This window comes from Eurosta solidaginis, chromosome 1 (genome assembly GCF_040869045.1).
Source record: "Eurosta solidaginis isolate ZX-2024a chromosome 1, ASM4086904v1, whole genome shotgun sequence".
NCBI lineage: Eukaryota > Metazoa > Arthropoda > Insecta > Diptera > Tephritidae > Eurosta > Eurosta solidaginis.
Genome location: NC_090319.1, coordinates 242,871,652 through 242,895,731, shown reverse-complemented (window position 1 = coordinate 242,895,731; position 24,080 = coordinate 242,871,652). Strand labels below are relative to the sequence as shown.

Sequence of the window (24,080 nt, the reverse complement as noted above, 5' to 3'; positions counted from 1 at the left end):
GTGCGCGCGGGGATGTGTGGCGCGCTTGCCTATGCGGTGTGCTTGCCTGAGCGTTTTACAAAAACAATTGCGTGAAAGCGCTTATGGAGTGACGATCCCTGATGTAAAGCTATTAAATTTTTTGTTAAAATTTTACTTAAAAAATTTTTTTTTTAAGTTGGCGTGTTCGTCATCCGAATTTGCTAATTTTTTATTTAGCACACATATAGTAATAGGGGTAACTTTCCTGCCAAATTTCATCATGATATCTTCAACGACTGCCAAATTACAGCTAGGAAAACTTTTAAATTACCTTCTTTTAAAAGTGGGCGGTGCCACGCCCATTGTCCAAAATTGTACGAACTTTCTATTCTGCGTCATAAGGTCAACCCACCTACCAAGCTTCATCGCTTTATCTATCGGTCTTTGGTATTGAATTATCGCACTTTTTCGGTTTTTCGAAATTTTCGATATCAAAAAGTGGGCGTGGTTAGAGTCCGATTTCGTTCATTTTAAATAGCGATCTGAGATGAGTGCCCAGGAAGCTACGTACCAAATTTCATCAAGATACCTCAAAATTTACTCAAGTTATCGTGTTAACGGACAGACGGACGGACGGACATGGCTCAATCAAATTTTTTTCGATACTGATGATTTTGATATATGGAAGTCTATATCTATCTCGATTCCTTTATACCTGTACAACCAACCGTTACCTAATCAAAGTTAATATACTCTGTGAGCAGAGCGCGCAACGCAATCAATCGAAAATAATGAAACTAAGTTTGGTAAAATTTAAACAAAACGGCAACACTAACGACGACTAAGTGCTATGATGTAACTGCATCTGCAATAGGAGAGAAGAGACAGACTTGCAAATGATCTCGATGTTATGTCGGTAGAGAATGTGAATAGAATGGGCACATACAAAATTAAGTACGGAAATTTATTCACAGAATTTATGAACGCGCTGAGTTAGTCATTCTGCCTGTCAAACATATTTACATATGTACAAGCTTGTATTCAGCCAGTTAACTTGCTCTGAGTGGTCAATGAGGGAAGGCTCAATATTTGTATTTATTTTGATACACACTTTTTTAAATTTCGTATTTTGATAATTTTTAATTGTGAAATACCTCACTTTGACACATTTCTAGATTTCTATATGGAAATTTTCTGGGTAGCCAGTTCAACAATTTGTTCATTTATTACTAAAGTTATTAAGTAACTAGTATCGCTTGAGGTCGAAAATTCTACCATTCCTTTTTCTTAGATATCGGAAAACAAATTAAAGCTTTTACGGACATGGGACATACAAATTTATTTGTAATGTGCCACAGTCCCTTTCTAATATGATATCTATCTGTTATAATTTCTACTCCTCTGTTCAGCACGGTGTTTATGTGCAGTAGCTCCAAACCAAATTTCCCTAACCAGGGGTTTTTGGTATTTCAGCCCTTTTTAAAAATTTTCAACTTAAGCACTGATCATGGGAATATATGGAAATTGGTGATCAGCTTATTAAAATAGCGTAAACCATGCAAATGGGCTACACCAAAATGAAGTAAAAATTAATAAAATATATCGTCGACTTAGGCCCACCAGTAGAATGGCAAGTTATCCTTTTCACATTATTATTATTAATTAAACTCTGAGTTAAGAGAAAAACTTACGATTCTGCAAAGGGGCCTTAGAGAGTAAATCTGCTAACCGACATTGAAACCTTTTGCGTGGCAGGCAAAAACCTATTTGAATTTTTCATGGAATGCATATGAAGTAAGCTCATCATAAAGGGTTGTTACTTTGTGCGTGGTTAGTGTTTGATGTTCCTCTATCTCTATCTCTCTCAAACTCTATCAAACTGCATCAAACATTTTTTTTTGTAAAAATAGTACTTAGCAGGTTTATACTCCAAGCCAACATTAGGATGATAAAATTCGATAAGTGCACACTTTCTTTTGAAAGATTTCCCATATGACAATATACAGCGAATACACGTGATGCAGATTCCGTGGTTACGAATACACGAATACAATGGATATTTCAATTTGCATGGTAGGTGATATAGCCCTCTTTTCAATCTACCCCAATTTTCTTTAAAACTTTGAAATTGTCAAAATTGACAGCTGTGCCAAGTTCCTGGAATATTAATTTATCGGTACAGGATATATACGGTATGGAATTTAAATTTGTATGTGATGTGTCACACTCCTCCGCTGATACAATAGCCATTATTCAATGAGATTTCTAGCTCGTTATCACGCTCAATTCTCACGGGAATGATCTGTACCATTGGAGACTTGAGAAGCAGAGTTTGTGTCATGTGTACACATGAGTTGTGATAGGCAGATGCCGCTGTTGTGTTTCATTTTCATTTAACATGATTAGGCTAGGGGCCAGTCAGCGACACAACTTATCTGACTCACAAATTGAAACAGATTTCTATGTGGATTTAACTTTTAAATTACCTTCTTTTAAAAGTGGGCGGTGCCACGCCCATTGTCCAGAGTTTTACTAATTTTCTATTTTGCGTCATAAGGTCAACCCACCCACCAAGTTTCATCGCTTTATCCGTCTTTGGTATTCAGTTTTTCGAAATTTACTATATCGAAAAAGTGGGCGTGGTTATAGTCCAATTTCGTTCATTTTAAATAGCGATCTGAGATGAGTGCCCATGAGCTTACATTCCGAATTTCCTTAAGATACCTCAAAATTTACTCAAGTTATCGTGTTTACGGACGGACGGAGAGCCGGATATGGCTAAATGAATTTCTTTTTTCGTCCAGATCATTTTGATATCTAGAAGTCTATATCTATCTCGATTAGTTTATGCCGTTACGGGCAGGGCGGATCCAGCACGATTTGGGAGGGGGCGATTAGGACGATCTTATAGATTATACATACATAAAAACTAAAAATTTTAAAATTTTATATGTAATTAAAATAAACTTTTATAACTTTCATAAGTTCCATATCAGAGCCCCCTGGATCCGGCACTGGTTACGGGGTACCGTTATGTGAACAAAATTAATATACTATGGGAGCTCTGCTCAGCTGAGTATAAAAAGTTTTCCGGAATATTGGTTTACGCCATGTCAAAGAGAATTTAAAAATGTGCTGTTTTCTACAATCACCCGCTTTTGACAGCGTAGAGTACGCTCTTACTTTGCTGGGAAAACGATTTTATATTCCTTGGTGTTTACAAATGCCTTCAGTTACCAGGAAGGAAGTGGTTCCAAACCTCCAAAGGCAAGGCACGAACACGCGGTTTGAGGTGGTGGATAAAGCACAGATCCCCACCGTACCAAAAGTTTAAATATGGATACCATGCGTGATGAAGTCGGAGGATACGCTGCGACTTCTGCAGAATCAGAATCCGAATATACCGACACATGATTGGAAGGTATTTCGGCCTACGGAGGAAGGTCAGGTCTACATTTTCCAAATAAACAAGCAGGCGGCGGATATATTACACACGCAGCTTGGAGCTTGGTACAGGCAAAATTTACATGCGACTCAGGAAAAAAGAGGATAACAATCCTAGCACGCTAGAAGTGACCTAAGTCGAAAAGGACCAAAAGCCTTAGAGAAAAGGGAGGTGGAGGACCCAGACGTCACCACGAAGGTGCTTTAAGAGGACCAACAGCCAAATGGTGCCGCGAGTCGCACAAAGGAACACCTGGCACAGCATTTACGACCCGGGACAAGAAGTCCCGAAGATAACAATCGTCATTCGCAAGAGGTAGGAGAGGCTGAAGAGGGCCTCAAAACCCTTAAGCCAAAAGGTCAAGAGGAGGACGAAGACATCACGACGAAGGTGTTTGAGGGGAACAAGCAGCCCAATGGTGCTGCGAGTCTTACAGATAAACCCCCAACACAGTAAAGTGGCGTCGAGCGAACTCCTCCTAACTCTTAAGGAGGGTTCGTTTGATGTGGAAAGGCTTCTGAGGTCACCACCCGAATTTTCCGGTTACTGCGAGCCAGAGGAAGGAAGAGTGCTCTCTGCAGTCATGGTAATTAAACAGCTGCAGTCATATGTGCTGCCCAATTACACTACTGAGGACCTCGCAGTGGTGGCCGTTGAGCAGAAGAACATACCTGTTTGGGCATATTTGAATAGGGCATATGGGAATGAAAAAGCGGATGAACTAGCTGAAAATTGCGGATCGCTTGAAGCTTTCTCTGTAGACGTCTCATTTATATTGGGCGAGATTAAGAGAAGGCGAGAGGTGCACATGATCGAAAATTATGTGTAGGTCTTACAACCTCAGACTAACAAAGTTGCTTCTATCATTAAAAATAGGGGACTGTAGACTCATGACGAGTATTCTGACTGGACACTGCCTTCTGGTGTCACATGCCTTCCAATTAGGCTTAGTAAGTGATAGCAGATGTAGGAAGTGCGGGTCGGAGGAGGAAACGATCGAGCACGTTGTTTGCTCATGTCCTGGGCTTTCCAAGCAAAGACTCCAGCTTTTAGGAATGATACAGCTGTCGGATCTACAAGCAGCAAGTAGCATAGGTCCTAGAAAGCTTTTAGTATTTGTCAAGAGGACGGAGTTATTTTATAACATAGGTCCTGGTTTTTGATAGGGTTTGTCAGTTTGGTCGTTAAATAAACTTCTGGTAACACTACGAACTTATTCAGTCTATGTGAGGTCCTCATGGACCGGCCAGTTAAAGTTCAGATTTTGATCTCTAGCTCAAAAAATTGCAACTGAATTTCAGAATAGTAAAATTAAAAACTTTCATTTGTAGTTCGCGGCAGCTATTCCTGTTTCGCGGTAGCTGAAGCCAATTGAGAGGTCAAGTCTTCCTCCACCTGCCTATCTCAACTCAGTGGAGGTATCCCCCTTCCTCTGCTTTCAAACTGCGGTGTCGAATGATATTCTTTCTTAGCTGGAGCGTGTTCGTCGCTTGGAATGCAAAGCTTTTAGGCTTTTAATCGCAGATTAGGCTTTTAAATTCAGATTTGCGTGAAGCTTATTCCTCCTTCAATACTTGCAATCACGGACAGGACCATAAATCTTCCGGAGAATTTTTCTCTCAAACACTCCAAGACTCATTTCATCTTCTCTCGACACCGTCCTCAAATCAAAACAGGTATAATAAGCGACTTGTAGAGAGTCATTTTCGTTCGTCGCGAGGGGACTTGACTTTACTTGTAATGCTGTTTCGCAGATAGGCGAAGACCTTTTCAGCCTCCAATTTATATTCGTCAACAGTGACATGGCTGCCAAGGTGCGAATGCACCCATTCTTTCTTGGATGCCAGCAAGTACTTCGTCTCGTCCTCATTTACGGCAAAGCCCACTTTTTTACCCCATTTTCCCAATTCGCGGTGCATTTGTTAAGCTCAATAATGTCAATAACATCAGCATACGCCAGTAGTTGTACGCTCTTATAAAATATTGTGCCATCACGGTTTAGTTCTGCTGATAGAATTATTTTCTCCAGCATTAGGTTAAAGAAATCGCATGAAAGGGAGCTTCTTATCTGAAGCTTCCTTTGGTTTCGTCCTTCCCAATCCTTACGCAGCTGTTTGTGGGGCTAAAGATCATTTGCAGGGAACCTAAATTTCGACAGCAGTATGCAAGCGACTTCTTTTCGCGCTGTCAAAGGCTGATTTGAAGGCGACAAAAATATGGTGAGTATCGATACTTTTATCGCTAGTCTTCTGCAGGATCTGGCACATCGTAAAGATTGTTCGAGGTCTGATAAAATCCAATAAGTCCGTTGACTTCAGCCCCTAGTCTTTTAAACAGTACGCAAGATAGAACCTTATTCGCGATATTAATCGAGCTGATTTCGCGGTAATTGGTGCAGTTTGTGGGATGAGTTTTTGATGCAATTGGATAGAGCAAGAGCTGATGCATCAACCAGGCAAACCAGTAACCTCAAATATTGATTACACACAAATAAAACAAAGTTTGCACTCTAAGCCGACGATATGTATTATTCAAGTTTAACAATTGCACACTATGACTTTAAGTATTGTAAAGCCGTTTTTACACATTAATTTTTATACTCAGTTCAGCAGAGCTTTGATTGGATAACGGTTGGTTGTACAGGTATAAAGGAATCGAGATAGATATAAACTTCCCTATATCAAAATCATCAGTATCGAAAAAAAATTTGATTGAGCCATGCCCGTCCGTCCGCCCGTTAACATGATAACTTGAGTAAATTTTGAAGTATCTTGATGAAATTTGGTATGAAGGTTCCTGGGCACTCATCTCAGATCGCTGTTTAAAATGAACGATATCGGACTATAACCACGTCCACTTTTTCGATATCGAAAATTTCGAAAAATCGAAAAAGTGCGATAATTCATTACCAAAGACGGATAAAGCGATGAAACTTGGTAGGTGAGTTGAACTTATGACGCAGAATATATAATTATTAAAATTTTGGACAATGGTCGTGGCACCGCCCTCTTTTAAAAGATGGTAATTTAAAAGTTTTGCAAGCTGTAATTTGGCAGATGTTGAATATATAATGATGAAATTTGGCAGGAACGTTACACCTATTACTATATGTATGCTTAATAAAAATTAGCAAAAGCGGAGAGCGACCACGTCCACTTTAAAAAAAAATTTTTTTAAATTCAAATTTTAACAAAAAATTCAATATCTTTACAGTATATAAGTAAATTATGTCAACATTCAACTCAATTAATGATATGGTGCAACAAAATACAAAAATAAAAGAAAATTTCAAAATGGGCGTGGCTCCGCCCTTTTTCGTTTAATTTGTCTAGGATACTTTTAATGCCATAAGTCGAACAAAAATTTACCAATCCTTGTGAAATTTGGTAGGAGTAGATTCTACGACGATAACTTATTTCTGTGAAAAAGGGCGAAATCGGTTGAAGCCACGCCCAGTTTTTATACACAGTCGACCGTCTGTCCTTCCGCTCGGCCGTTAACACAATAATTTGAGCAAAAATCGATATATCTTTACTAAACTCAGTTCACATACTTATCCGAACTCACTTTGAATTGATATAAAAAATCGCCGAAATCCGACTATGACCACGCCCACTTTTTTGATATCGAAAATTACGAATAATGAAAAAATTGCCATAATTCTATACCGAATACGAAAAAAGGGATGAAATATGGTAATTGGATTGGGTTAATGTCGCAAAATATAACTTTAGAAAAAAACTTTGTAAAATGGGTGTGACACCTACCATATTAAGTAAAAGAAAATGAAAAAGTTCTGCAGGGCGAAATCAAAAGCCCTTGGAATCTTGGCAGGAAAACTTTTCGTGGTATTACATATATAAATAAATTAGCGGTACCCGACAGATGATGTTCTACGTCACCCTGGTCCACATTTTGGTCGATATCTCGAAAATGCCTTCATATATACAACTACCAACACTCCTTTTTAAAACCCTCATTTATACCTTTAATTTGATACCCATATCGTACAAAGACATTATAGAGTCACCCCTGGTCCACCTTTATGGCGATATCTCGAAGAGGCGTCCACCTATAGAACTAAGGCCCGCTCCCTTTTAAAATTCTCATCATCACCTTCCGTTTGATACCCATATTGTACAAACGCTTCCAAAAGTCAACCCTGGTCCACCTTTATAACGATATCTCGAAAAGGCGTTCACCTATAGAACTAAGGCCCACTCCCTTTTAAAATACTCATTAACACCTTTTATTTGATACCCATATCGTACAAACAAATTCTAGAGTTACCCCTGGTCCACCTTTATGGCGATATCTCGAAAAGACGTTCACCTATTGAACTAAAGCAAACTCCCTTTTAAAATAGTCATTACCACCTTCCGTTTGATACCCATATTGTACAAACGCTTCCAAAAGTCAACCCTGGTCCACCTTTATAACGATATCTCGAAAAACCGTTCACCTATAGAACTAAGCCCACGCCCTATTAAAATACTTATTAACATCTTTCATTTGATACCCATATCGTACAAACAAATTCTAGAGTCACCCCTGGTCCACCTTTATGGCGATATCTCGAAAAGGCGTCCACCTATAGAACTAAGCCCACGCCCTATTAAAATGCTCATTAGCATCTTTCATTTGATACCCATATCGTACAAACAAATTCTAGAGTCACCCCTGGTCCACCTTTATGGCGATATCTCGAAAATGCGACCACCTATAGCACTAAGGCCCACCCCCTTTTAAAATGCTCATTAACACCTTTCATTTGATACCCATATCGTACAAACAAATTCTAGAGTCACCCCTGGTCCACCTTTATGGCGATATCTCGAAAAGGCGTCCACCTATAGAACTATACCCACGCACTATTAAAATACTCATTATCATCTTTCATTTGATACCCATATCGTACAAACAAATTCTAGAGTCACCCCTGGTCCACCTTTATAGGGATATCCCTAAATGGTGTCCACCTATAGAACTATGGGCCACTCCCTCTTAAAATACTCTTTAATACCTTCCATTTGATACACATGTCATACAAACACATTCCAGGGTTACCCTAGGTCCATTTTCCTACATTGTGATTTTCCCTTATTTTGTCTCCATAGCTCTCAGCTAAGTATGTAATGTTCGGTTACACCCTTCCTTACTTGTTAAATGTATGCTTGTTTGTGTGGGGTATATGTGTGTAGCTGCATACATATGTGAACACATATGCATGTATGTAAACTGTATATACACACACACGTGTTGCATCTAATATCACGAGTACTTACTCTGCAGGAAATTCGACTAGCACAGAACTAGACCGTTTGACGATAATATTAGTTCTAAATCAATACCCAACTAAAATTCTCAATTGACTGCTTTTATACTGAAATGCATGAAAGTGAATTCACTTGCAAACAGTTAGCTTAAGTTCACTTCGATTTGTTAAGTTATAAGCCAGTTCCATTTAAGATGACTCCCAATGCCATTCAGCTAAAAAACACATAATTTGAAGTGCATTCAACTATGTCATTTGCAACCGGTATAGCCTAGCTCTGGTACTGCCCCGGAATTTTACTGCGGAGTATGTATATATGCATGCCCATATGAGCAACTGTTAGTTTGATTATTGAGCAGCCTTAAATACTCACACTTTTTCACCTACTGAATATAAAATATTTGCATGTTTGTCGTGGAGACCCCTCAGCTTTGCCCGCAGATTTATGAACTGTATAAATACTTTAATTAAATTGCAGTTATTATGATTTAATGAATTTCTTTTTTATGTGTAATTAATTGCATCGGTCAATATAATATATAAAATTGAAAATGGAATAAAAAAATAATTAAAATATAAGAGGTGGCTAGAGGCATTTTCATTCCTCGAAACTACATATGTTGACTTTAATTCAGCTGTGCATCAGAATTCTCCAGTTTTCGAATTCTTTTGTAGCCATGCATGCGGAACATATTCTGTGCTGTTTCTTAAAAGAGTGGCACCCTAACATAATAATTTTAAAAATGAAAGATTATTTTTTAGAAAAAGAACATAAACTAAAATTTAAGATCCAAACGATTAATACAAAAATGCATAAAAACAAAATTAAAATCCTCTGATGTTGCAAATAAAATTGTGGGTTTTATGGGCGACTGTGTACCTGATATTTATACATGAAACGCTGGGAAGATAAATTGAGTTTCGTAAAGGTGATAGTGCAGCGCTGGAACCACGCTATCTGTATAATTGCAAAATATATGAAAATAGTTTGAGTTTTGTGCTACACTGAGAGAAATGGTTTAGCTGCTGTGTAAATTTCACTAGTCATGGCGACGTATTTCAATTTATCAAATCTTATTTGTAGATATCCCAATATAATCAATTCGCACATCATCTATTTCGTTGTGATAAAGCCTTATATATATATAACGAAGTTATCTAATTACGCGGTATAATTATTAGTTTAACAATTTTATATTGGTATCGCCTTATTTACAAACAAAAGAAAACTATGGACGTGATAACAATGTCAACACATTGAAATTTTATTTAGTTAAAATTATTTCAAAAAATGTTTTGGAAGCGCTAGCCCTGTGATCGAGCGCTGGATGGGCTTACAAGGCAAAGGAGCACAGTCGGAGTCATGAAAAGTTTCAATTCTTTTTTAGAATAATATAGTTATGAGGAGTTCCACATCAAAACCCAATAAGTGGACATATACATTTTTTCGGATTTTGATATAATAATATTCTCTTTTCCAATATCTTCAAGTGAAAAGTGAAGGAATAATTGGTCTAACTTCCTTCAAATTCACATGAAAAATTTGTATTTGTTCTAAGACATTGCATTTTTTATTACATTGTGTTTTGATTTGGTGTTCCTTATATATGCCTGATTCTCTACAAAATTTGTCATTGTTCATGCCTTTCAAATCTTTCATAGCTCAATGGTGATAAAAGATAAATACTTTTCACAGTATCAGCACAGAAGGTGGTCGTTTATACATATATTCCATTTGCAAAAGTTAAGTAATGAGGAACTCATGTGATTTGGGAGGCAAAAACTAGTCAAAATATCAGTTTTCAAATATCAGTTTTAATTTTTTTGATTAAGTAGGTAAGTATAATAGATTTTTATACCTTTCATGAAAATGAAATGGTATATTAATTTTGTCAATAATCTCAAAATTGTAATTCTTTAAAGGAAAAGGGATAGACCCACCAATATGTATACAGAAATGATCAGAATGAAGAGCTGAGTTGATTTCCGTCTGTCTGATTGTATGCAAACAAGTCCTTCAATTTTTGAGATATATTAATAAAATTTGGTGAGCAGGTTTATTTAAGTGTCCGATTAGACACTTGTCGAAATCGGCCGGATCGGATCACTATAGCATATGTCCCCCATACCACCGAATTTCAGAAAAGAGGATTTTTGTCATATCTTCCTCAATTTATCAGACTGAATTTTCAAATTTCACCATATGCTTTCGTATATTGCACATATTGTTGTCTAAAAAATGGATGAGATCGGTCGTATATATAGCATATATCTCCCACAACCGATTGTTCAGATAAGAAGCTTTTCGTAATTACTGCCCCATTTTAACAGCTAGAGGCTTCAAATTTCACCGAATGGTTATGTATATAGCATATATTGTTGTCTGAAAAAATCGAAGAGATTGGTCGTATATATAGCATATGTTCCCTGTAATCGATTGTTCGGATAAGAAACTTTTCACAATTTCTACACCGATAAACTTCAAATTTCGGCAAATGCTTACGTATATGGCATAAATTGTTGTCTGAAAAAATCATAGAGATCGGTGGTATAAATAGTATATACCCCATATAAACTGTCATTTCTGCCTCCTTTTTAACGGCTAGAACCTTCAAATTTCATCAAATACTTACACTTACGTAATATATTGTTGGGATAAGTGATTCGTGGTCATAGTTTTTACATGCAGACCACAAAAAACCTGAAACTTTACACAAAGTACCTACCTATTTCTTATTTTATATTTCGTTAGCTTAATGTGAAAATGTGCTAAGTCACTTTTTACGAATTTTTACGGAGGCGAAAAAAAACTGAATAATTTTTGAAATAACCTTTTTTTTCAAAACTGTGAATGAGGATACCTTAGTTGCAATACTTTCGAATGTAGAAGCTTTGAAAAAGATAAATAAAAATCATGTATGCCAACCCATCAGCTATTTTATGACTTAGCACAATTTCCTCACTCAAAACAAATTTTTTCTCCTGACGTAGCACTTTTTAAACAATATGTTTCCCCATCACTCTTCTCCTTTAATGATTGAAATATAACACTAAAACTATATATTTCACAAAAAATACTATTTATTTGTCATACTATTCCTAACTATTGGCGGCCACCGTGGTGTGATGGTAGCGTGCTCCGCCTACCACACCGAATGCCCTGGATTCACACCCCGGGCAAAGGAATATCAAAATTTTAGAAGTAAGGTTTTTCAATTAGAAGAAAATTTGCCTAAGCGGGTCGCCCCTCGGCAGTGTTTGGCAAGCACTCCGAAAGTATTTCTGCCATGAAAAGCTCTCAGTGAAAACTCATCTGCCTCGCAGATACCGTCCGAACTCCACCAATTTGTAGGAAAATTTAAAAAAACAAAACGAGCGCGACGTAAATTGGAAGAGAAACTCGGCCTAAAATCTCTTCGGAGGTTATCGCGCCTTACATTTATTTATTTATTTTATTTCTAACGGTTCTGATCTGGACTCTTTGCCGGATGGTGCGCAGACAATAACTTATTTTCAAACAAATGCTGTGTTGTGTCTTATTCCATAAATACAACTGCTACATACTTTATCTACAAACTAAATGCCAAATCTCTTAATCGTTGTCAAGAGAGTAAAGACTTCGGTGTAATTTTTGACTCCAAACTCTCTTTTTCTAGTCACATTCATTTCGTTGTTTCAAAATTTGTTGTACGTCAGTAGACGTAAAACCAGTGACGTTAAGGACCCTATTTTGTTGAAGACACTTTATATATCCTTGGTCCGAAGTGGTGTTGGATATGGCTCAATAGTATGGAATCCCTTCTATGAATCTCACTCCTATAAAATTGAGAAAGTTCCAAAAATGTTTACAAAATTGCTTTACGTATGCTTCACTGGGCAGACGGCCTCCCATCATATACCAGCAGTCACAAATTCCTTGGTCTTCAGGCTTTGCATGACAGAAGAACTTTTATCTCACTCATGATTGCCTATAAAGTAATAAACTTTAGCACGAATTACTCTGATTTATCTACTTTGTTCATTCTATATATTCACTGCGTGATCTTCGGCATAATAGATTATTTATCGAAATAACTCATAAAACGAATTATGCTATGAATGAACCTATAACTAGGACTATACATCAAGCAAACCGATTCAGTCGTGTTCTTAATTTTAATAACAGCTTATATAAGTTTAAGCTTGAATTGTTTTCTATTTTGAACTAGTCTGTAAGAAAGCATGTAGTTATCGACATGTAAAAATTGAAGTAGATTATGGTCAGCGCAAAGCATTTATCAAACACCAAAGGCATGTCCCAATTGGGTAAATCCAATTTCAAGGGGTTGTGTTCGCAACCCTCTCAACGGGTTTCCAGCACAATATATAGCTTCACCAACCCAATTGTCAGCTCACCTAACCTTTGCGAATCCTGTTTCATTGACAGCCGAGGCTCTGGCGACGCCAAGGTCCTCATGGAACAAGGGGGTGGGGAGGGCGGGATGGCCTAGAAGGTTTAATGTGATCATATAAATCGTTCCGAGATGGTCGAGCTAGTAGTACCTTAATAATGCTTTGTTACCGGAACGTACCGGATCTATATCCGGCAAAGGGCCCCAAAGCCTTCGGGAGCGTCTTTATCGTTAATACAACAACAACAACAAAGCATTTACTTTTAGGCTGAATGAATTAAATACATAAATAAAATGCGCGAACAAAGAAATGACTAGTAATTCAGATTGATATTATTGACAGGTTGACTTAGCACATTTACACATCATTGCCCACAGCACGTAAACATGAAAAATTTAAATATATTTTTTTGTGATCGATGTATTTTGAATTCAGTTTTAAAACTGCATTAAAATTAAATTTTTCAAAAAAAGTGATTTAGCATATTTTCACATTAAGCTAATGATTTGTCTTTCTAATTGCTTAGGTATGTACATCTGTATCTGTATACATATCGTTAGCTTAATGTGAAAATGTGCTAAGTCACTTTTTTTGAAAAATTTTATTTTAATGCAGTTTTAAAACTGAATTCAAAATACATCGATCACCAAAAAAAAAAAGAAAAATATTTTAATTTTTCACTTTTACGTGCTAAGTCAACCTGTCAATAATATCAATCTGAATTACTAGTCATTTCTTTGTGCGCGCTTTTTATTTATTTAATTCATTCAGTCTAAAAGTACATGCTTTGTTGTTGTTGTATTAACGATAAAGCCACTCCCCGAAGGCTTTAGGGAGTGTTACCGATGTTGATGGTCCTTTGCCGGATTCAGATCCGGTACGTTCCCGTAACAGAGCACAATTACGGTACTAGCCCGACCATCTCGGGAAGGATTTATATGACCACATTAAACCTTCTAGGCCATACCGCCCTCCCCATCCCCTAGTTCCATGACCTTGGGGTCGCCAGAGCCTCGACTGTCAATGAAACAGGGTTCGCCACGGTTAGGTTAGGTTGACAATTGGGTTAGAGAAGCACAACCCGTTGTAATTGGATTCACCCAATTGAGACATGCCTTTGGTGTTTGATAAATGCTTTGCGCTGACCATAATCTACTTCAATTTTTACATGTCGATAACTACATGCTTTCTTACAGACTAGTTCAAAATAGAAAACAATTCAAGCTTAAACTTATATAAGCTGTTATTAAAATTAAGAACACGACTGAATCGGTTTGCTTGATGTATAGTCCTAGTTATAGGTTCATTCATAGCATAATTCGTTTTATGAGTTATTTCGATAAATAATCTATTATGCCGAAGATCACGCAGTGAATATATTGAATGAACAAATTAGATAAATCAGAGCAATTCGTGCTAAAGTTTTTTACGTTATAGGCAAGCATGAGTGAGATAAAAGTTCTTCTGCCATGCAAAGCCTGAAGACCAAGGAATTTGTGCCTGCTGGTATATGATGGGAGGCCGTCTGCCATTGAAGCATACGCAAAGCAATTTTTGTAAACATTTTTGGAACTTTCTCAATTTTATAGGAGTTAGATTCATAGAAAGGATCCCATGTTATTGAGCAATATTCAAGACCACTTCTGACCAAGGATATATAAAGTGCCTTCAACGTCATAGGGTCCTTAAAGTCACTGGTGTTACATCTACTGACGTACAACAAATTTTGAAACAACGAAGTCAATGTGACTAGAAAAAGAGAGTTTGGAGTCAAAAATTACACACAATTCTTTACTCTCTTGAAAACGATTAAGAGATTCAGCATTTAGTTTGTAGATAAAGTTTGTGGCAGTTGTCTTTTTGGAATAAGACACAACACAGCATTTGTTTGAATTTAAAAATAAATTATTGTCTGCGCACCATCCGGCAAAAGAGGCCAGATCAGAATTGTTAGAAATAGCTTGAGATATAAATAATATCATTTGTGAAACATATTGAGTAAAAAGTGCTAAGTCAGGAGAAAAAATTGGTTTTGAGGGCGGAAATTGTGCTAAGTAATAAATAGTTGCTGGGTTAGCATACATGATTTTTATTTACCTGTTTCAAAGCTTCTACACTCAAAAGTATTGCAACTAAGGTATCCTCATTCACAGTTTTGAAAAAAAAGGTTATTTCAAAAATTATTCATTTTTTTCGTCTCCTGTAAACTTCATAAAAACTGACTTAGCACATTGTCATATTAAGCTAATGATATATTTCTTATCTTATACAGCCGATTGTTTGGACATTACGAATGGGATAAGATTATTCTTCAGCCCCATTCATGAAAGATATGAAGTTTTCGGCACAGCCGAAGACAGTCCCTTCCTTACTTGTTTCTTTAAATTTCATAGAAATGTCTAGCACCTGGATGAGAAATACTCTCCAGTAATGTTTTGGGAAAAGATTTAGTACATTAATAATCGTCTGTCTGAATGATACTACCAAAAGAAATTGCTAAATCCTCCCTAGTTCAGAGCAATCTCTATTATAGTCGAATATTTCGTATGGATAGCACTTCAATATTTATCATCAGTACGTGGGTAGCTTGTCAATTTTTATTTATATGATAGGACAGCAATATTAGTTTTGAAAAAAAATTGTTTTTCAATTTTCTATGTTGCTTTGCCCGGGGCTTGAACCCAGAGCACGCTACCACCACATCACGGCGACTGCCCAAGAAAACACTTACTATTTGAAATTTAAAGGCCTTCTACAAAGGTAAGTTTTGCAAAAACATCAATGATAAAAAATTATTCATTAAGGAACGATTATTGATGTTCTTAGAAGCGTAAAATCGATGTGTGTGAACAAAACGTCGATATATCGTTTGCATTTCTACACAATTTGGCAGAAGTGTTAAGTGAAGAAGATAAAACTAATAATAAGAATGCGTTAATATTCCGCTTTCGTTGGACAAACTGGAAATATTCACCACCGGGTGTTAATATTTATACTGTTTCCTAAGAAAGAACGTGGGTACTTATCTACATTTTTTTAGAACATTATTAATTTACATAGACAGACTGAGGCCTTACAACGATACGACAGAAATATCTTTTGGATTTGAAAAAGATTTACGTGATTTGACAGCTTTCGAATCGTATTTGCGTTCGAATCGAGTTACAAAATAAAGCTTCTGGTCTTGAAAATGTGAATATTTATGTGAAAAAATACTTTTAAAATTGTAAATAGATATAAGGTTAAAATAGCTTTAACTTCACATTTTTGCAGTAGCAACACAGATTCTCCTCAAATCCTAATGAAGAATGTTGGTATCTACAAAATGAAAGCAGAATGTACCCATTTTATAGTAAACCAAGTGAAACAACAATTTCCCTGATCAAAATTAACTATTGTACTGTTTTTTATTACTGTATATTTAAAAAATTCTCCGTTAAAGCAAGAGCGGTATCTAAACTTTCGCATACAAGGAATCAAATTTTTAACTTTTTTTGCATATATAGAAAGATCACGTTAGTCTAAAAAATCAATTTTTAACTAAAAAAAATACCAAATGTTGAAGGTCCAGATGCAAGCAAGTTATAATCAATATTTGTTTCAGTTAAAATGTAAATACAGACATTTTTAATTAGGATTACGATTAAAATGTAGGTACTCCAAGGAAAAACTTAATGCAACTAATGTGGGTGGTAGTCTAAAGTGACTGAATCTTTACACAAAATATGTTTTTAAAATAAATTACATAATTTAAACTTTAATAGCATATCTCCACCTAGGCCTTTAACTGCTAGTATTTGTTAAATCTTATATTTTAACCTGCACTGTCTCCACTAAGACCTAAAAATATTTTCCTATCAAAAAATTACATGACATATGAATTTTAGGTTACTTACTTACTTAATTGGCGCTTAACCGTCTAAACGGTTATGGCCATCCAACAAGGCGCGCCAGTCGTTCCTTCGCTCCGCCAACCGGCGCCAATTGGTCACACCAAGGGAGTTTAAATCGTTTTCCACCTGGTCCTTCCAACGGAGTGGGGGCCGCCATCTACCTCTGCTTCCATAGGCGGGTTCCGATAGAAACACTTTCTTGGCCGGAGCATCATCTTTCATTCGCATAACATGGCCTAGCCAGCGCAGCCGCTGCGTTTTAATTCGCTGGACTATGTTGATGTCTGCGTATAGCTCGTACAGCTCATCATTAAATCTTCTCCGGTACTCGCCATCGCCAACGGGTAGAGGTCCATAAATTTTTCGAAGAACTTTTCTCTCGAACACTCCCAAAGCCGCTTCATCTGCTGTTGTCATGGTCCATGCTTCTGCCCCATATAGCAGGACGGGTACGATAAGTGACTTGTAGAGTATGATTTTCGTTCGCCGAAAGAGGACTTTACTTTTCAATTGCCTACCTAGTCCAAAGTAGCATTTATTGACAAGATTGATTATTCGCTGGATTTCAGTGCTGATGTTGTTGCTAGTGTTGATGCTGGTTCCCCAATAAACGAAGTCTTTTACTATTTCGAAATCATGGCTGCCAACAGTAGCGTGGTTGCCAAGGCGCGTATGCGCTGACTCTTTGCTGGATGACAGCGGGTACTTCGTTTTGTCCTCATTCACCATCGAACCCATCTTTACCGCTTCTTTTTCCAGTTGGGAGTAAGCAGAACTAACAGTGCGGGTGTTTAGGCCGATGATATCAATGTCATCAGCATATGCCAGTAATTGCACGCTTTTATAGTATATTGTTCCAGTGCGGTTAAGTTCTGCAGCTAGTATAATTTTCTCCAGCATCAAATTAAAGAAATCGCACGATAAAGGGTCACCCTGTCTGAAACCTCGTTTAGTTTCGAACGGCTCGGAGAGGTCCTTCCCAATTCTGACTGAGCTGATGGTGTTGCTCAACGTCATTTTGCACAGCCGTATAAGTTTTGCGGGGAAACCAAATTCAGACATAGCGGCATATAGGCAGCTCCTTTTCGTGCTGTCGAAAGCGGATTTAAAGTCGACGAAGAGGTGATGTGTGTCGATTCTCTTTTCACCTTTTTACCAGGTCTGAAGCCGCACTGATAAGGTCCAATCAGCCGGTTCGCGGTGGGCTTCAATCTTTCTCACAATACACTTGAAAGGACCTTATATGCGATAATAAGAAGGCTGATTCCACGATAGTTGGTGCATTTCGCAGTATCCCCCTTCTTGTGGACTGGGCAAAGAACACTTAGATTCCAACCGTCGGGCATACACTCGTCTGCCCATATTTTGCTAAGAAGCTGCTGCATGCGCCTTACCAACTCCTCGCCGCCGTACTTGAATAGCTCCGCAGGCAATCCATCAGCGCCCACGGCCTTGTTATTTTTCAATTTGGTTATTGCTATTCTAACTTCGTCATAATCGGGCGGGGGGACATATATTCCATCATCATCGATTGCGGGATCGGGTTCTTCATCTCTGTGCGGTGAATTGCTGTCTCCATTTAGGAGAGCAGAGAAGAGAAGAGAAGAGCAGAGAAGTATTCCCTCCATAATCTAAGTAGTAATTTTAGGTTGCCATACCGGAAATATTGTAATGATTGAACAAATGAATGAAGATTTAACGTAAATCTTCTGCGTTTTCAGATTTAATTTTGTATGAGGAAACTTGCAAGATTTAACGTTAAATCCTTTCAGAATAAATTTGAATAAAGCTCTTACTAAATAAAATAATTAAAAAAAATGTTTAAGTTAAACGGTTTTATTGAAAACAGTACTTACATGAAGTAATAATAACTCTAAAAGCTAGAAAATAATTAGGTAGGTCCTAGGTACTAGTCATCACCCTCCTCATCAATCTAGGGTGTTGATCAGACAATTAACTAAAAGCGTTGGGCGTGTGAAATTTCTAAAAATGTGAGGCGTAGCATAACCTGATTAAGATTCAGTTGGTCTTATATATGACTATTAATAGAAATTTGACGCGTCCAACGCTTTTATTTAATTGTCTGATCAACGCCCTAGATTGACGAGGAGGGTGATGACTAGCACCTAGGACCTACCTAATTATTTTCTAGCTTTTAGTATTATTATTAATTCATGTAAGTATTGTTTTCAATAAAACCGTTTAACTTAAAATTTTTTTGTTAATTATTTTATTTTCAAGTTTTTAGTCTTTATTTAGTTGCCTATTATTTCTCATTCCATTTGGTTCATTTAGTGACTCATTATTACAAGGACTCTTTCCTGGCAATTTGTTACAATCCAAGTCCTCAATACATAATCCTTCCAAAGACTTTACTCGACTCTGCGCCACGTATGCTTGTCCCTCCTCCAACTTCAAAATATTTTGATGTCACTTCTACCGGACTGTATGTAATATTTGTTCCAAATATGAGCCAAATCGGACATCATAGGTCGCTTTCTATTCATGTATGTATTATGTGTTCCAAATATGGACCAAATCGGACAATAAATACGATTTTTTTAATATCTCGATCTTTGCGCCACCTAGCGGCGATTTTTTTCTATTCTTGTATGTATTGTGTTCCAAATACATATGAACCAAATCGGACCACAAATACAATTTTTGTGAATATCTCGATCCTTGTGCCACCTAGCGAAGATTTTTTATCATAGGCCACTTTCTATTCTTGTATGTATTATGTGTTCCAAATATGAGCCAAATAGGACCACAAATATGATTTTTGTGAATATCTTGATCCTTGCGCCACCTAGCGGCGATTTTTTTCTTATTATTGCATTGTCATCTATATTCCTAATTTCAAGCTTGCAGCTTATCGGGAAGTTACTTAAATTTCAATTACAAATAAAGTGCTGTCCAAACAGCCTGTCAAGTCAACCTAAAAAAATCCGTTTAAAAAAAAATTATTCTATATGCGGAATTTGTTTCTGGGATTTATTTACATATTTCTCTACGCTATTTTTATACTCAGTTGAGCAGAGCTCACAGCGTATATTAACTTTGATTAGATAACGGTTGGTTGTACAGGTATAAAGGAATCGAGATAGATATAGACTTCCATATATCAAAATCATCAGTATCGAAAAAAAATTCGATTGAGCCATGTCCGTCCGTCCGTCCGTCCGTCTGTCCGTTAACACGATAACTTGAGTAAATTTTGAGATATCTTCATGAAATTTGGTACGTGGGTTCCTGGGCACTCATCTCAGATCGCTATTTAAAATGAACGATATCGGACAATAACCACGCCCACTTTTTCGATATCGAAAATTTCGAAAAATCGAAAAAGTGCGATAATTCATTACCAAATAAGGATTAAGCGATGAAACTTGGTGGGTGAGTTGAACTTACGACGCAGAATAGAAAACTAGTAAAATTTTGGACAATGGGTGTGGCACCGCCCACTTTTAAAAGAAGGTAATTTAGAAGTTTTGCAAGCTGTAATTTGGCAGTCGTTGAATATATCATGATGAAATTTGGCAGGAACGTTACTCTTATTACTATATGCCTGCTTAATAAAAATTAGCAAAATCAGAGAACGACCACGCCCACTTTTAAAAAAAATTTTTTTTAAATTCAAATTTTAAAAGAAAAGTTAATATCTTTACAGTATATAAGTAAATTATGTCAACATTCAACTCCAGTAACGATATGTTGCAAGAAAATACAAAAATAAAAGAAAATTTAATTTGTCTAGGATACTTTTAATGCCATAAGTCGAACAAAAATTTACCAATCCTTGTGAAATTTGGTAGAGGCTTAGATTATAGGACGGTAACTGTTTTCTGTATTGGTGTAAAAAACGGCCTAAATCCGACTATGACCACGCCCACTTTTTCGATATCGAAAATTACGAAAAATGAAAAAAATGCCATAATTATATACCAAATACGAAAAAAGGAATGAAACATGGTAATTGTATTGGTCTATTGACGCAAATTATAACTTTAGAAAAAAACTTGGTAAAATAGGTGTGACACCTACCATATTAAGAAGAAGAAAATGAAAAAGTTTTGCAGGGCGAAATCAAAAGCCCTTGGAATCTTGGAAGGAATACTGTTCGTGGTATTACATATATAAATAAATTAGCGGTACCCGACAGATGATGTTCTGTATAACCCTGGTCCACATTTTGGTCGATATCTCGAAAACGCCTTCACATATACAACTAAGGGTCACTCCCTTTTAAAACCCTCATTAACTGGTCCTCGTTTGTGGCGATATCTCGAAAAGGCGTCCACATATATAACTAAGGTCCACTCCTTTTTAAAATACTCATTAACACCTTTCATTTGATACCCATATCGTACAAAAAAACTCTAGAGTCACCCCTGGCCCACCTTTATGGCGATATCTCGAAAAGGCATCCACCTATAGAACTAAGGCCCACTCCCTTTTAAAATACTCATTAACACCTTTCATTTGATACCCATATCGTACAAACAAATTCTAGAGTCACCCCTGGTCCACCTTTATGGCGATATCTCGAAAAGGCGTCCACCTATATAACTAAGGCCCATGCCCCTTTAAAATACTCATTAAAACCTTTCATTTGATACCCATATTGTACAAACACATTCTAGAGTCACCCCTGGTCCACGTTTATGGCGATATCCCGAAAAGGCGTCCACCCATAGAACTAAGGCCCACTCCCTTTTAAAACACTTATTAACACCTTTCGTTTGATACCCATATTGTACAAACGCACTCTAGAGTCAACCCTGGTCGACTTTTATAACTATATTCCGAAAAGGCGTCCACCTATAGAACTAAGGTCCACTCCCTATTAAAATACTCATTAACACCGTTCATTTGATACCCATATCGTACAAACAAATTCTGGAGTCACCCCTGGTCCACCTTTATGGCGATATCTCGAAAAGGCGTCCACATATAGAACTAAGGCCTACGCCCTCTTAAAATACTCATTAACACCTTTCATTTGATACTCATATCGTACAAACAAATTCTGGAGTCACCCCTGGTCCATCTTTATGGCGATATCTCGAAAAGGCGTCCATCTATAGAACTTAAGCCCACGCCCTTTTAAAATACTCATTAATACCTTTCAATTGATACCCATATCGTACAAAATAAATTCTAGAGTCACCCCTGGTCCACCTTAATGGCGATATCTCGAAAAGGCGTTCACCTATAGAACTAAGGCCCACGCCCTTTTAAAATACTCATTAAAACCTTTCATTTGATGCCCATATTGTACAAACGCATTCTAGAGTCACCCCTGGTCCACGTTTATGGCGATATCCCGAAAAGGCGTCCACCCATAGAACTAAGGCCCACTCCTTTTTAAAACACTTATTAACACCTTTCGTTTGATACCCATATTGTACAAACGCATTCTAGAGTCAACCCTGGTCCACTTTTATAACTATATTCCGAAAAGGCGTCCACCTATAGAACTAAGGTCCACTCCCTTTTAAAATACTCATTAACACCTTTCATTTGATACCCATGTAGTACAAACAAATTCTAGAGTCACCCCTGGTCCACCTTTATGGCGATATCCCTAAATGGCGTCCATTTATAGAACTATGGCCCACTTCCTCTTAAAATACTCTTTAATACCTTCCATTTGATACACATGTCATACAAACACATTCCAGGGTTACCCTAGGTTCTTTTTACAACATGGTGATTTTCCTTTACTTTGTCTCCTCAGCTCCCAACTGAGTATGTAATGTTGGGTTACACCCGAACTTAGCCTCCCTTACTTGTTTTGGATGATTTCTTAAAAGTGGCACTTATTAATAATAATTATTTTTGGTAAAAAAATCTCATTTCTTTTTTAATTAATATATTTAATACCTAATCGGTAGATGGCGCTCTATGCTTGTTTTATGGAGTTTCATTCATAACTTTTCTGTTTATAATTTTTGCATAAATAAGCAAGTGCGCAGTTTTCACATTCATTTAAGGGTTTTAGATGCCAAAACGTGTTTGAGGCTTACTTTTTATAAAATCTACGATGAATGATGGGTGTAATTTAGTTTTCTAAACTTTTTAAAGGGGATAATAAGCAAGTTCTTCATATGTTACGTTTCAGCTTTAAACAATTGGAGTGTTCACGTAACACTTGTTATCAGTTTATCTGATTAAGTCGTTATATTTTTTATTTTTTCAGCTTACTAAAACAAAATACGTTCTAGACATATAATTTTTAAGCAGATAGAAGATAATGACTTGACGTAGATGTTTTCGTAAATGACCCAACGTTTCAATATTTCGTGATGTAAATCTGTTACCTTAAAGAGTTTCTGGGATGTGAACTGAATTCCGTTATTAAACGGAATTTTCCTGTTACCTTTTACAGGGTACCTTAAAATAAAACTATAAGTTGTTGTTGCATCGATGTAACGCCTCCAAGGGCATCGATACAACGTTCCAAAATTTAGCTTTGCACCAGCCTTTAATTAAATCTTGATAAAAACATTGTTTTTAGTTTTTACTTTACAGCTAATATGAGGCTTTTCTAAAAATAAGCCAAGGAAGGAACCGCTTACTGAGAACATCGTGAACTCGGAAAATTATTATCTAATTGGCAATAAAATAAAATAAATTTAAATGGCGTCAAATTATCGACAAGTAACATCGTAATGACATCGATGCATCTTTCATAAATGTTGGTGCTGTTGTGCATGTTTTTATAAGCAATATTGCAACCCTACATGCAATTACTGCCATATGCTTACGAAGTCGAACGTGAGTTCATTCTGCTCAAAACTTGAGAAAGAAGCCGAACAGCTCGGTTTGGAGGTGAAAGAGGAGAAAACGATATACCTGCTGTCGTGAAGCAAAAAATCCAAAATTTTGCGTTCACGTGACTGCTGACAGCTATAATTTCCAAATATTAAGAGTTCATTTATCTTGGAACCAGCATTCTCACAAGTAACAGAATAACCCAGCGAGAACTTACTCATGCATTGGGAACTGAGAAGCAAAGCCGTTTCTCGGTGAACGAAAGTCAGTTATCATACATATCCTGGTATATACTGCAGAACCCTAGAAAAGTTCTTTCAAATATTAATTGAACCAT

The 24,080-nt window shown here is 36.9% G+C and overlaps 1 protein-coding gene across 9 annotated transcripts in view; it reads right to left on the bottom strand.

The window, feature by feature from the left end:
- Antp (Antennapedia) overlaps window positions 1–24,080 on the bottom strand; it is a 971,420-nt gene that overhangs the window by 278,312 nt on the left and 669,028 nt on the right. The gene's annotated exons all lie outside the window — the stretch shown is intronic.